The sequence below is a fragment of the Perca fluviatilis genome, chromosome 5 (assembly GCF_010015445.1).
Source record: "Perca fluviatilis chromosome 5, GENO_Pfluv_1.0, whole genome shotgun sequence".
In the NCBI taxonomy this organism is placed as follows: domain Eukaryota; kingdom Metazoa; phylum Chordata; class Actinopteri; order Perciformes; family Percidae; genus Perca; species Perca fluviatilis.
This window is the reverse complement of record NC_053116.1, coordinates 14957657-14971445: the sequence shown is the minus strand read 5'-3', so window position 1 is coordinate 14971445 and position 13789 is coordinate 14957657. Positions and strand designations below refer to the sequence as shown.

General features: G+C 41.5%; 1 protein-coding gene across 8 annotated transcripts in view; it reads left to right on the top strand.

Moving 5' to 3' along the window:
- LOC120559456 (nuclear receptor coactivator 3-like) overlaps positions 1 to 13789 on the top strand; it is a 65603-nt gene that overhangs the window by 20445 nt on the left and 31369 nt on the right. Inside the window, exon 1 of one of the 8 annotated variants that reach the window (XM_039801146.1) lies at positions 4544 to 4626. The exons of the other annotated variants lie outside the window; for them this stretch is intronic. The gene's annotated coding sequence lies outside the window, so the exon portion shown is untranslated. Of the gene's footprint in view, positions 1 to 4543; positions 4627 to 13789 lie in introns of those variants that run through there. 8 annotated transcript variants of the gene reach the window in all.

Sequence of the window (13789 nt, the reverse complement as noted above, 5' to 3'; positions counted from 1 at the left end):
TAGTCTGCTAGAAATTAAAAGAAAAATAAATCAAAATCAGAATGACAATCGGAGCAAAGTGGTGTAAAACAGGAAACAGCCAAGCTTAAACTGTCAGTAGTAAGTTAAATCTAAATCACTGAACTGGAGTTTTTGATTGACTTCCTGCTGTCTCCAAAAGCGACAGCAAGTAATTGCGGTACACAGGAACTCACGTGTAGCACACAGTTTATAATCCTGCCAGTTTCTGTCAGTGCATTTACATGCAGTTTAAAGGTCCCATGACATGGTGCTGTTTGGATGCTTTTATATAGACCTTAGTGGTCCCCTAATACTGTATCTGAAGTCTCTTTCCCGAAATTCAGCCATGGTGCAGAATTACAGCCACTAGAGCCAGTCCCACAATGAGCTTTCCTTAGGATGTGCCATTTCTGTGTCTGTAGCTATTGAGGAGGAGAGAGGAGGGGGGCAAAGTGGAGGGTGGGGGTGTGGCCTTGACCAACTGCCACTTTGCTCATTTGAAAGCCATGATGTCTCTCTCTCATGGGTGGGCCAAATTCTCTGGGCGGGCAAAGCAGAGAAAGGGGAGGTAACCTTGCTCCTTATGACCTCATAAGGAGAAGATTCCAGAACGGCCCATCTGAGCTTTCATTTTCTCAAAGGCAGAGCAGGATACCCAGGGCTCGGTTTACACCTATCACCATTTCTAGCCACTGGGGGACCATAGGCAGGCTGGGGGAACGCATATTAATGTTAAAAACCTCATAAAGTGAAATTTTCATGCCATGGGACCTTTTTTAAAAAAAAAAAAAAAAAAAAAAAAAATATATATATATAAATATAAAAAAATAATATATATATATATATATATATATATATATATATATATATATATATATATATATATTCGTGTTAAGGCAGTACCCCGATCTCTCAAACGCCATGTAAACACCTTACCCCGTTAAAATCGGAGTTCTCATAACCTGGTTAACAGACCTAGAGAACTCCTTCAGTAACTGGGGTATTCCTGCATGCATGAGGGAGGCAGTAATTGTTTGGGCTGTTATGGCCTTTAATTGACAGGATAGTTTAAAGGAAAGGGGAGAGAGGAGGGACGACCTGCAGCAAAGGGCCGTGGGTCAGATACGAACCCAGGCTGCTGCCTACATGGGGTGCACACTCTACTGGGTGAGCTAGAGGTCGCCCCATCATGTATACACCTAAACCGGAGTATGATTGGGTTAAGCGTATGCACTGCTTCTCCCCACTCCGCTGGAATGTTTTTTAAACCGGAAGTAATCAGTCAGTGCTGTGAATCGTAGTCGTTGTCAAAACAGCGATGCCCGAATCAGCAGGCAATCGGCAGCAAAGAGCCTGCGGTCCATCTTTTTTACTTCCCGCCGAGGCAGCAGCAGACAGCGGGAGATGGCTAAACAGATTTTCCATCTCCGGGGCTGTCAACACTGTGTCTCGGTGAAAAAGCGGAGGGACCGAGCAGCCCCTGCTGCGGCCGCTGGCTAATGTAAATGTTAGCTAGCTAACATTAGCTTGCTAATTCCACCCGGCACTGGGCGACACCGGTTACAGATATAATGAGCCGAACAAGTTTTCAGTCATCTGTCGAGAGCACTGTGCTTTTCTACACTGTGACAATAGTGTGTGAATGAAACATTAAGTTGTTAAATTTTACTAATTTAGTGGCCGGTCGGTGTTATTTTGACATAGGTCAACCGGAAGAAAAAGCCAGTTGTGTGTTGGCAGAGCGCCACCTACTGTACCGGAGGTAGAGTTACTCCCGTCATTCTTCCCATTCTTTCCCGCTCGTGTATACGGGGAGAACTGGCATAACCCGTTTATTCACTTAACCGGGGAAAGACCATACCCCGGTTACTGCTGTGCATGTAAACGCACTGTATGTCTCACCTTGAGTTTAGTCATTTCAGAGAACCGTCTGGCCGTCCGGCTGTATGAAACCTTGTGCGAAATAGTTAAACACATTCAGAAGCTTTGATTGGTGAACCTAGGGAGACTGGTTACAAAGCTAACATACAAACAATTCTTCACTGATTCTATTCTTTGCTTTGCTGCCTGCTGTATGTATTCTGTCACTTTACTTTTGCACCACATTACTCAGAAACACACACTAGTCAGTACTAATTTGTGACTGCTCTGCATTTAACCTTTGTCCTGACACACTTCAGCTGCACAAAAGAACAGAAATGTAGCCGGAGGAGTTATGGGGAGGGGGTTGAGCAACTTGTTACTGTGTGATTATGGTGCTATGACAAACACTGTGCAGGGTGTGTTTGTTCTTGAGCGCTTTTAGAGTTTCTATTTACCAACAAAACAAACCAAGGTCCTGGCTAAGGGTTAGTGTCACGGTGATGCTGATTTTTTTACAAGCTTTCGTCTGCTTCACAGTTTGTTTGCTTCTTCTGCTCAAAAGAGAGGTTGTTGGTGTTATTGCCACGTGGGGGGGGGGAGGGGTTGGGGGATTTCAAGCCGCAGAAAAATGGCCAATGCAGTTGACATTGTTACATTTCAAGTTTTTCTCAAACAGTCCATTAACTGTGTAATCGTAAAACCTGGGGTAACACTGAGGCCTCGATACCTCAAAGTGTTAAGAGACCACTTTACTGTAGCAACTTAGTCAGGTTAAAGTGCTTGCAAATCAATATTTTAACTCATATGACTTTGAAACTAACTTTAGCCGAAGCTCAGGAAAAAACTTGCACGTGCTCACATTGTGGTTTGGACTGATAATAAACAGGAAGTTGCTTGCAGTGTCTTCTCACACCTTCGCTACCATTATCAATCCACCTGAATTTGACATTGCCACAAAACACACCACTGCTCCTCTGTCTCACCTGAGAACTGGTCAGAAAAAGAGAGAATGAAGCATTGAGAGAAAGATGGATGAAATGCCACTTGGAGAGAAAGGGGGAGATGTAAGGTGATCCGTTTACTTGAGACACTTAAGGGGTTTTAATGGCTGGTGTTTGTGGAATGATAAATCTTAGTGAAGAGGCAATTCTCTACTTGTTGGTTGGCTGTCGGTAGCTGGATTTTTATCCAAGTACTTTTTGCAAATTTTGCATCATCATCAATATTGTGTGTATATAGTTGCATATACTGTAGTATACAGTATAGTATAAGTATATAGTTCCATGATTTAAAAAGGCTATGTAATGTCCTTAAACAACTGGCCACTGTAGATTTTGGCAAAAGTTACTAAAAAGGAGTAAATAGTGTATTTTTGGGACTATTTTCAGCTGTGGATTTGGTGCTCTACTGTGTGTTTACAGCAGCAGGTCGGTGTATGTTAGCCTGACAAGCCAGACCCACATTAAGATGTTGGGTCTGGGAACTCACCAGGGCTCAATCCGAGGGGCGGGATAAACGGTTGTCTTTCAAATTCCCTCTGCACTCATAGCCAACCAGAGCAACGCTAGTTAATAGATTCAACTTTTGCCGTATCTGGTCGGCAAAACTCCGAACACATCTTCCTTTTTTAAGAATGACTTCAGTGCTTAACTCCAAATCTTCCAGAGTCACGGCCAAAGCCGTTTCGAAAGCTGTTCGCCAGCAGCAGCAGCCATCTTCTTAGTTTTCAAGTAGCAAGGAATTCACGCGTAACCGTCGCAACTCTGCCGTCCTTATGTTAAGCCCGCCCACCGACTCTATACACGATGTGATTGGCCTGACCAGAATTTTTCCAGCTCGCAAGCCGATGGAGAGTTGCTAGACTGACCCTGGCTGCAAATTACATTTGCTGCCGCTAAGGTGTGTCTAGATTTCTAGGCTAGGTGTATGTGGGAGTGACTGAAAATAAACTAAAGTGCCCATGTTCATGGTAATGAGGGAACATGTCACTCAAGGCAACAATTCGTCCCATTTGTGTGTTTTTAAGAATTTTTTAACAATAAAAGAACTCAGCACTATGAACACACTATGGTACAGATGAATAAGATATATCAGGCTTTGGATACACAGAAAATACCTGATAATAGTATATATTTGTTGTTTGCTATAATGGGATTTGTTGACAGTAAGAACATTATGAACATCTAGCATCTAGTGAAGAGAAAGTCAGCTAGGTGGAAGGTGGCTATTGGCTATACTGTGTGTGTGTCTATGTGTGTGCGTGTGTGTCAGTTGAATGGAGGAGGATAAGGAGGTTGGGGGCAATTGTGTGGTTGATATGGGGAGAATAGAACAACAGGGAGCTACTTCAGTGGCCGTGGCTGTAAATTAATCAAACACGCACATACACACACAGACGGTGATGAAGAGGCTATAAAGGAAAAAACACACACACATATATACATACATACATACATACATACATACATACATACATACATACATACATACATACATACATACATACATACATACACCCGAACTAGTCTCCTTTACAAGAGGCTTGAAGCCATTCTACTTACTGTCGCCAGCCATGCCGACTCTGCTCGCTCTATTTGCAGAGCCGCCCCTCCCTTCTCTGATGCTATGATCTAATTGCAGCCTCCTCCCCCTTCATAGACACATACAGTACTTGCACTCTCTCCACTCTCACATGCCTGCACACATATAAACACACATACACAGAGGTTCTTACACCCACCAACACTGCGGGGCACTTGGTCTGTGAGTATTTGTATGTTGTTCTGATCAAGTGACGTGAACATGGACTGTGGATTTGTGTGTTAGTGCCGAGGCGTCCATTGTTCATCCCAAAGGAGAGGCTGTTGATCTTGTGGTTTTCGACCCACACGCGGTCTAGGTGGCATCTGTTTTGGAAAGCAGAGGAAAAGTACAAAAAAATAACAAAAAATAATAAAGCCTCTATTTTTCATTCCCTTTCTCGCTATCCCCTTAGATCAACAACAACTGGTTTTTTTTGTCCTCTCTAATGAAGGACAAATAAACCTGCAGGGGGATGTCTGCTTAGAAAAGATGGGAATAAATATAAAAAGGAGAAAACCCGAGCGTTGTTGGTGGTGAAGCAGAGGCGCGCTTTAGATCTTTACAGTCAAATTCTCCGAGTGGGTCAAAGTTCCCCCAGCAGCAGGAGACGCGTTCTGATTGGCTGTGGAAAGGTGAAATTAAAACCACGGTAAACTTTTGACCTCACAGGAACCGGGAGAGGAACGCCCATCGCTGTAGCAAGAGCGAGCGTCTCCCTCCTCTTCCTCTTCCTCCTCCTCCTCCTCGCTGCTCTCCCACCAACCCACCCATCCCTCCTCCTTTTCCCTCTCTCACTTTTTCTCTCTGTCTCTTTCTCGCCCCTTCATTCCCCATTAGTCTGTCATCCGCTCTTGTTTTGCTCTCTTTCAGTCCAAACCATCTCTCCGTTTCAAACCCCCCCCACCCCCACCCCCACCCTATCGCTCCAGCTCTCCTTTGCTGTCTCTCTTTCCCCCTATGAATTTGTGCCTTGCTGCATATAGCCTGATGAGACGGAGGGAGGGAGGGAGGGAGAGGCACAGAGCAGGAAAGAGCTGGGGGAAGGGTATAGAGAGGGAGGAGACAACCAGAGAGGGGGGATGGGAGTAGAGACTGAGGGAGAGGAGCAGTAGGAGAAGAAGACAGGGAGAGAAGGGCAGGAGGAATGCAGCCTTCTTGACTGTGTGCTACACAAACTGCTCCCTGTTAGAGATGAAGAAAATCTAAAGAGGAGTGAATGTATAAATAGACATGTAACTGTGGCTCTGACTAAGATCTGCTGAGCGGCAGGGCGGGGAGAGCCCATTTTTACTGCTAATGGTTTCTCTCATTACACATCAAACGGCTGGGGGTGTGTGTGTGTGTGTGTGTGTGTGTGTGTGTGTGTGTGTGTGTGTGTGTGTGTGTGTGTGTGTGTGTGTGTGTGTGTGTGTGTGTGTGTGTGTGTGTGTGTGTGTGTGTGTGTGTGTGTGTGTGTGTGTGTGTGTGTGTGTGTGTGTGTGTGTGCAAATAAATGATTTCATGAGCCAACTAAAAGAGCATCCCTCTCGCTTACTGCTTTGATGCTGCGTGCATGCACGTGGGCTTGCAGCTGCATTCGGCCATTAGCATTTTCTTAACTACACAGTGTGTTGGAGTACTGTCTACTGTAATTGTTGCTGCTGTTCACAAGTAGACGATCTATGTCTCGAACCGATCTTTAGTATCAGTATCTTTAACCTATCTGTATTTGCTGAAGTGATCAAAATCTGATACCTTCTTTACTGCACTCTTCTGTGTTTTAATTTTGTACATTATTTGATGAGCTACAGTGCTAACAAATCTCTTAGCCTCTCTCTTTCACATTAGCAAAGCTCAGTGTACGAAACATTCACGTAGCAGCAGCAATGACATTTTCACGGTCCAGTTAAAAGAACTGGTTGCATGTTATTTCTGTGAGGAACTTGACAGGAAGCCAAAATTTGACTTGTCCGGTTAACATGCTCTTTGCAGCCGGTGTGTGTACTCAGCCAAAGATCTTAAGTGCGGGAAGAAGCTCCACTCTAACACCACTGTATACAATGTATACAACTTCAGCAAAGGCTTGATCGGCTTTTCCGGTCACTAAACCTGCACAGATAAAACCAAAAAGAAACGCTGTAATTCTCAAAGCACCCACAAAGGATAAAATGCACCCCTAGTTGCACTGACAAGCAAATAGCATCCTGGTGCCTCTGTGCTGTTTGCACGTATTAAAATTAGGTAATGTTAGGTAATGGTAGTTGTTTTCTGTTCCTGTTTCAATTACCCACCACTCATCATGGCTCTATGTATATCTTTGTTATTATCTGTATTTATATTTTTCCATCTGTATTTATATTTTTCCATTCCGAGTAATTACTTTTTCAATATTATTTATATTATGGTCACACTTAAATATAATTTATATTATGGTTAATTACTTTTGCTGTTATTTAATTACATATTATTCAAGCTAATTTCACATCAATTGCTTACTTACATTACAATATTTTTCACACTATGGCCACCTCACTTTACTTTACTTAAATACTTTTTATATAATGCCACTTTACATTCATTCAGTACTTTTTGCACATTGCCTGTTGTTTGGTTGGTTGTTTGTTTGTTTGTTTGTTTGTTTTTATTGTGGAAAAACTGCTGCTGTAATAAGTGAATTTCCCCATTGTGGGATGAACAAAGTATTATCTAATCTAATCTAATGTGCATACATTTGGCGCAAAAAAATGGCTTCTTTCTTTGCAAATGAGCCTCAGTGCAAAACAGTGACCCGGAGTAACAGGAAATATATTAGCGTCTTCAGAGAGTTAGTGGTAATGAAGCGTATTTATGAGGGGTGTCCGCTTTAAATCATGCCATCTTCTTTTAAAGTTTAAAGGTTCATTTTAAAACACCAACAGCACTGACAAACTGGGATATTAAAACCCAAATACGGTGTCTCTGTCACGTTTAAATTCCTTGCCTGAAGTTTTAAGGAATGCACCTCATTGGTCAGGACCTGTAGCTTGCGGTCTGAAAATGTCATTTTGATTTTTCTCTGTGCGATTTTCTCCCTCCGGTGTTCTTGGCGCAAAGGCAACATTTATATTCGCCACAGATTAATTACAATCAGATGCAAAGAAAGGGCAAATTGCACTCAGCTGCAAAACGTTATGGATGTGTTTGCACTGTAATATCATTAGCATAATATCCTTTGTGAATCTGATCTTGAACGGTGCAGATAGAGGAAAAACCAAATTCTGGTCAGGCCAATCACATCGTGTATAGCGTCGATGGGCGGGCTTATGGCTGCTGCTGCTGGGAACAGCGGTCTTCTAGAAGAGTTGGAGTCAAGCTTTTCTTTGAGAAAAGAACAAAGAACGGCACAGAAGTCATTCTTAAAAAAAGGAAGATGTGTACGTTTTGCCGTTCGGATACGGCAAAAGTTTAATCTATCAACTAGCTTCGCTACCTTCTTCGTTGATCTGCCTGGTTGTAGCGTTAGCCTATTACGTGCAGAGGGAATTTGAAAGACAACCGTTTATCCCGCCCCTCGGATTGAGCTCCGTCAATGGTGAGTTCCCAGACCCAACATCTGGATGTGGGTCTGGCTTGTCAGGCTAGGTCACATCAGTTTCAGGAGTCCCATTCTCCCAGGTAAACTTTTATTCATATCACATCAACCATTTAAACTTAATATTTTTGAAGTAGAACCTTCAGTATTTGGATCAAGTAGCTTGTAAAAAATAATGTATGTCAGATTTAGTAGTCTACAGCTTTTATTTCAGTGTATCTGGCAGATACCAAATATTAAACGACTCAAATTAGGGCCAAAAAAACTTGATTGCTACCTCCCTGGAATCTTGTAAGGATGTAGTAGTTATTTTCGTGTTTTCTTCTTTCTTCTTGCTGCACACGTGCATGTGTAAACATAGCCTCAATGCCTGTCATCAGCCAGATGGCACATACAGAGGGCTGTCAGTTTTCAGATTTTAATGCGATTGAAATAATCCTTTTTGGTTCGGATTAAGCTCTACGATGAGTGCACACAGCACTTAGCGGGGAAAGGTGTGGAGGAGACAAGAGCCAGAGCCGGTCGTCTGCGATGAGAGGAAGCTGGATAAGAAGGAAGGCTGAAATATTTCTTTTCTTTGCTTTCCCTGCCAAAAAAAAAAAAAAAAAATGGTGAGTTAAGAGAGGAGGCTGTGGATGTTATTGAGTTAACAAGACAGAGAGGGAGGGAGGGAGAACTGAGTGTGAGCTGAGAGACTGGCTCGATAGACAAGTGGATGAGAGCTGCGCTGTGGTGCTCTGCCTGCTTCTGCCGCACAGTGGGCACCATATGGTCTCGTAATGTATAGAGCACACATCAAGTTTGTCTTGCCCCCCAAAACCTTTTCTTCTCTCCTTCTTCTTCTAAATCTTGCCAGCTAATTACCTCACTCAAAAAGCCCATTAGATAAAACACACACACACACACACACACACACTCAACATGCACCCTACTGACATGCACCCCACACCATCTTTAAGATAAGAGGCACCCCCAACAAATATTTGGGTCTACACGCACACACAAACGCACAAAAACAAACACGCAGTTAGATAAGGGCCCCATCCCCCTCTAATGGGAAAGAAGATTGATACAGACAGATAAAAAAAATATATATTTTTCAAGATGTCGCTCTGCTCCTGCTTAGCTCCTTCCGCTTTAAATATTTAAAGCAACAATGGTATGTTTTTCCCCCCATTGTGTTATTTGGAATTGTTGATTTTCTCTGATGTTAATGCAAGTTTGCCAAGTGCACAGAGCAGCAGCAGAGCACAGAGGAGAATGAGTGGATCCCCCAAATGTACGGTTGACGTGTGCTGACAGTGATGTCCGTGCAAGTGAATGCAAGTTGATTTTTGATTGGGGAATATTGTGTGTAAGGAGGGATTGCTTTCTCCTGCACGCTGCTGTCTGGTTTCAAGGTGTGTCGGCTGCTCTGTGACCGCGTTTGTTTGTGGGTGGTTATGCATGTTGCCATGCAGTTTCCCTGCCTCTCTGGCATGTGATTTTTGTCTGTGGGAGTGATGGATGACAGACAGCCAGCTAATGTGATTTAGATGCTCCACCAGGAGTGTGTGCGTGTTTGTGTGTGTGCATGCGTGCGTGTCCCATCCACGTGTGTGCAGCTGAATCTGCAGTGTATGTTTGTATCTCCCTCCCTCCCTCTTTTTTTCCCTCTTCTTCCTACACCCCTCCCACCCCCCATCATTTTTTTTCCCTGTGCTGTGCAGTTTTTGGACTCTGAGCAAATAAATAGAGGGAGGAGGGGTGGGAGGGAGGGGGGAGTGCTGTGGTGAATCTGCTTCCTCACTGTCACTGTGGAGAAGGAAAGCGCGAGGAAGGAGGCGAGGAGGAAAGTAGAGGTGGAGGAGAAGAAGGTGTTCTCTCGCTAAGACCACACTGATGTGTGTGTGTGAGGGTATTATTGAACCAATTATGTCCCCATTCCCACTAAAGAAAGTCTTGCAGTATATCCACACACTCTTAACACACTCACTCATCGTCACACCCATGCATCAGCAAAAGAAATGCTCTTTCTCCATCGACATCTCGAGCAGTGCTGTGCTTGAGTTTCATCTGCATTCAATTATTTTTTTACACTGACATACTGTTCTTTCACACTCCTTTTTTTATTCTTTTTAAACTCCACAAAGTTTCATTTATTTATTGACCGTTATATCAACCTTTCAATCTTACACCACTGTCACACACACAAACCCTGCATTTCATACAGGACACTGACCATTCACACCTGACTTTTGGCACAGGTTAATTCCTGGTTGTCACCAAATATTTTTTTTTACTTTTCTCTATTTTTTAATTACTGTTTGATGTGTGAATGCACCTTCAGGGTTGCTTTCGTACAATGCTGTGCAATGACGGTAACAGAATTATTTTCTATTTCATACATACAGTGGTGAAAGAACTACTCAGATCCTTTACAAAATCTTAAATAAATCAAAAATAAAAGCACTCATTCTGCAGCAATTGCCCATGTGAGTGTTAAATGTATTTCATTATTGCATTTCTATTACTGAAAAAATAAGGTGTAAACCCCATTTTATTGTTGTGGCTAGTTAATGTGGAGCTAAGTGTAACTAATTTATAGATTGATTTATTTAGTTAGTCTAATCTTTAACGATGTATCATTTAATTAGTTTATCATACTATATGTTTTTAATTAAAATCGTCATCTGCAAAGGAACTAGTAGCTATAGCTATTGAATCAATGTAGTAAAAAGTAAAATATTTACCTCTGACACTTATTGGATTAGGTGTATAAAGTAGCTACAAATGGATACAATATACTTAAGTAAAGAACGTCAAACTTGTACGTAAGTTCAGTACTTGAGTTAAATGCACCACTGCATACATATCCCTGCTCAGTGAATTATACAACAAGGTTGTCATAGTTTACACTGGAGATTCAACATGATGGTGTTTCATCATATGATGTATTGCCTTTAGTTGGTCATCTTATAAAAAGTGAATATACAGCCTGCAGTACAGTCAGTGTGTCTGAGCATTTCTGAGATTAGTAATAATAATAATAATAACTATGGAGTAATCACATAGTAGTTTATAGGAAATTATGTTCACCCTTTGTTGGACTTAAGTGGGATAACTGTGTGCTGTGCCAGTGCTTGATACCACTATGTATTTGACAGTCAGAATTATTTTGTGTTTGGCAGCTGCAAAAGTGCATGAGTTTTAAAATGACTGTAACGCTTTAAAATGTCCTCAACTAAAACAAGACAAGATGATAAGATATTTCCAGCTCAGTTCATTGGAGTGTTATTGAATAAAATATTTGGATTATTTAAATGTTCAGCAGCTGGTTGTCTGTCCTACAGAATTAAAAAGTGAAGACTTTTAAAGACCCACCATTTGTCTACTCTCATACAGGAAGTATTTAATCGGAACAGAAGCCAAGATGCCTATCTCCTCCTCATCAGCAGCAGCCTCCGTAGCCCATAATGCAACACAGTGAAAACCTACTGCTTATGCTGTTTACACTTTCTGTAAAAGCTGAAATGCCCAGGAACACAGACTCCCTTACTGCAGTACAAATGTGCATGACAAATTAAATAAGATATTTTTATTAATATTGGCACCTTTCATAAATAAAAATAAGTTCAAAGTGCTTTACATAAATATGATCCTCTCCAGACATGTTTTAAGATGTATATAAATAATAAAGTAATAGAATAAAAGTGCATCTACTGCCTCCATTGGGAAATTTCAGAATAGTTATTGAGCACAGAGAAACTTCCAACAAAACAAACTCCTTATTCTGCACAGTGATGGTCAAACATCCAAGTGAAGTAACGATAAGCAAAATACATTTTTGAGTGGATTTTATAATCTGCCATTATTTTTATTTATTTTTATTTCTAACCTACAAAATTACTACATTTACAGTAATCAGTAATCGGTTATTGTATAGACTGGAGGTCATCCAGGTAGATGTGTTTTGCTGTTTGTTGCTGTGGCAGCAGAATGACCATCAGAGGCGGGGTTAGAGATGGAGGGGCGTGTCTTATTGATTGACCTGTTACACCAATCAACAGTCAAGAAAACTATCCCCTTCCTCAGACTACAGTATATGGCCTCATTATGCTTGCTTTTTACCTCCATTTTGATTAATTTCACACCCAGTAACTAAAAGCAGGTGACAACTGTTTTCCTGCAATCTCGCTGCATTTCTTTCTCTACCCCATTAGGCCTGTAACTAGGTAATTTACTCTTTGTGATGACAAGAATGTTTTAAGTATTTACCAAAGCTCCAGTCATTCATCGCTTTTAGATATGACAGCCCTGCCTCTCAGTTCATTGTTAATTAACTCACAGAAATGTTATGATAATGTACAGCTCCTGAATAATTGATGGTTTCCAATGAGGCGTTTTATTTAACCCAGTTCTCTGCTTGACTATGCAGGCATGTTAGACTGTGACTTTGATAGCCTACATGTTGCACTTAAAGCGCTCTGTACATGTCCTGGCCCCGAGATATCTTCACACCTTTAATGACAGAACAAAATCAGTGTGTGACTGTTTTTAAAAGCTGAAGGAGAGGGATGAGGACATGTGTGGAGTACTGTCCCTATATTATCAGGGCTGTTTGTTTGCTTAGCAACATTACTGTCATCACTTAACACATAAGGAAGCATCCATCTCTTCTTATAGTCTCTCTCCTCTCTACACACATGTTCAGAGCGTGGATGGGTTGAAGTAGCAGGAGCTGTTGTGGATAACACACACTTGTATGCTTGTCAGGGTTTGACTGCAGGATTACAGTTCAGCAAAGCTTTTTAATGACCTCTGCCATCCCTCATTTACCGTGATACAGTGCAGCTCACATTAATGGAGAATGTTCATGAAGGTAGCATGGAGACTCATCTGTTGGGTGACGACACACAAGCTGAAACACTAATTTACTGTACACACAAACAGTGTCAACATTAACCTTGTTAAACCCTGAACTTTTACTGCAGGTTCATGAAGTTTTGACAAAGAAAAATAAGCATTTTATATTTTATGTAGCTCATGTTACTGACGGGTGACAAATTAAAGGTAAAACCTGACTTAATGAATGGAGCAACATATTAAATGCAGATGCTTCCATATAGGCTACAAGGGGTGTAGTAATAGTTCCCACACTAAAGCTGTTCTGGTGGCTTTTGAACACTTTTTTTTTGTAGCTTTATCTTTGAATCTGTCACCCATCAGTATATCAGCATTATCATACCACAGAGTGTCCTCAGTACCAAAAAATAATGGAGAAACTGGTGCTGAAGAATGCCACGATGTGGTGCGGTGTTGTTTCCTTCTGCAAGTCCTTTATTTCTATTTCAGGACACCGCAGAATGATCAATAATAATAAAAAAAATAGACGCTCGAGATGCTGTTTTTTCAAATGTTTGTCATCAGTTTAGCTCATATTTAGGTCAGTTCTCAGAAGCGAGGGAACTAGTAATGAAGAATACAATATTGTAAGTATCGCTGCCACCATTACATGCAGTTTACAGCTATTTCCTAGTATATATGATCTTAACAGACACCTGCCAACGTTTAACCTGATAATGGCGCTATATGGAGTAAGGGGATCGCTGAAGTGATTACAATTCATCCAGAGTAAAACATGAAGGTCTGCACTAAAATCCATCCAATAGTTGTTGATATACTTCTGTCAAAACTCAAATGTGAACCTCATGATGGCGCTAGAGAAAAAGTCAGAGGAGAGCCATCTCCTGGGCACCATGAATGTACAAGATTATATGGCTACCCATCTAATAAAAGATATTTGTTATGTTC